This window comes from Neltuma alba, unplaced genomic scaffold (genome assembly GCF_004799145.2).
Source record: "Neltuma alba isolate B1F8T4 unplaced genomic scaffold, ASM479914v2 tig00010321_pilon, whole genome shotgun sequence".
NCBI classification, from domain to species: Eukaryota; Viridiplantae; Streptophyta; class Magnoliopsida; order Fabales; family Fabaceae; genus Neltuma; species Neltuma alba.
In genome coordinates, this window is record NW_021635233.1 from 39,293 (window position 1) to 41,360 (window position 2,068).

Sequence of the window (2,068 nt, forward strand, 5' to 3'; positions counted from 1 at the left end):
ATTATCCCAAATTCCACTTATTCAAAATACGCATCAAGTCGGATGCTATAACCATCACATACCTTGATCTTGAAACTTGAATCTTGTTCCTTCTTCTTGGCCTTCACCCTTACGTTTTTCTCTCTAAATTTTGGCAGAATTTTCCCTCTTAAACTCATGTTGGCTAAAAATATGAAGGGGGAGAGGCTCTATTTATAGCCAAAAATTTGGCTTGAATAGACTAAAATGCCCTTGGTGGCTAATAGAAAGAGTAAAGGCAATCTTGGAATTTCAAGTTAACTTTTACATCATCATTGCATCATCTTCTTGCATCATCCTTACTTCATTCTTCTAGAAGATGCCAAGTGTCACGAATATGGTGGAGGAGAAGGGAGATTAGATCCTAGCCGTTGGATCAAAACTTAATCCTTAAGTTTCCTCCGAATTTACTTGGCTCATGTTTCTCCGACTTCCTTTATGGCCTTTCGGAGCTCAGAAAATTCTTCTATCAACTCCATAAATTCTCTTTAACTCCATAAATTCTCTTCAATTCAATTAACATCGTTGTTCAAAACACTCAAAATGGTAGACAAAATAAAGGAAGTGTGGGCTAAAAAAAAATGGTCAAGCAATGGATAAATGGTTGTGGGTTGTGTTTGGGTAGAAAGGTATAGAAAAGAATGCCTCCATCATATTCAAAATCATAAATGCACATGTAATTTTGACCAAGAGTTAAAACAAGTTCTAGAGAATGTAAACCACATGAATAATCACTCAATATAGGAATAAGGCTCAAGAATATCCTTCCAACAAGGGTTTCACTGCTCAATTGCTCATACAAGAAGTTCAATCAATATGCACTAATCACAAGGCATTAAGACACTTATCACAAAAGCAACCCATGAGATGAGGATTAAAAAGATCAAGATAATCACTTAAAAACATACTTGAATCCCAAAAGTGACTATAAAGTCTTTAGCAAAAAAAATCATTTTCAAAATCCAGTATGCTTAAAAGTCCAAGGATGGCACGGTTTTCAAGAAAAACTGTTTGATGCAATGGGGGTATATTAAAAAGGCAAAGGTTTGCTTGAAAAAGATGCAAAGGTAGCTTAAAAAGGTTCCTCCTACACAACAATGCCAAAAAGCAGAGAGAAGGTAACGGTACGCAGCAAAAGGGTCCAGTTCGTGACCTGAATATAATGAGGTTGCGACCTGGTATACAAAGGCACATAGTCGGGAAAGGGGAATGAGGTCCTGACCTGAGATCATATGAAGTCACAACGCAAAATCATAGAGAGCCCTCCCTAGCCAAAGTCACTCTTCAAGTCGCAACCTGAAGCAGTGAGGTCGCGACTTGAAGTCACAAAAACTACCAACGCAAAAAATTTCAAACTATGGCCACAATTAACAAGTAAAAACCCTTTCAGCAAGCATCAAATGATCCAATTCACAGCAATTCACCATCTACAATCAATTTAAAGCCAAATAATGATGATGAAAGATTGGATTCTGAAAAAATTTTGCCAAAAATTCTGAAACAACCACATAAATGATGGAACAAAGCGAAATGGATTCCTCCCCCATACTTAGACTTGATAGTGTCCTCACTGTCAATAGAAAAGGGAAAAAGAATTGCAGCAGCCATAAAAAAACAAAGTAAACCAACCATTTATTGTAGAAAAGTTAACATACAAAGGAAATGTAGCTTTTGAGTACTAGGATTACAGGACAGAGCAACAAACAAAAAAAAAGAAAAGAAAAACACAGAAACAAAGCAAAAAGCTTCCAGCAGGAAAGATTTCAATCATCCTCCATTCTTCTTTCTTCTTCAGCCCCGACATCTTCTCCTGCTTAGACATTAGCTTCTCCCATCAACATCAGTAGGAGCAGTAGCAGCAACACCAGAAGATTGCCCTGGACCCTCACTGAAAAAACTAGTGGCAGGAATGGTGTTCTCCCAGAAAGCCCGTTCATACTCTCGGGGGAAGTTGACCTTAGGGGCCCTGGCCATCTCCAACATCAGAGGATCCACAAACCTCTGCCTTATGAACTCGTGAGACATAGAGATAGCTTTGTATGCATCGAAC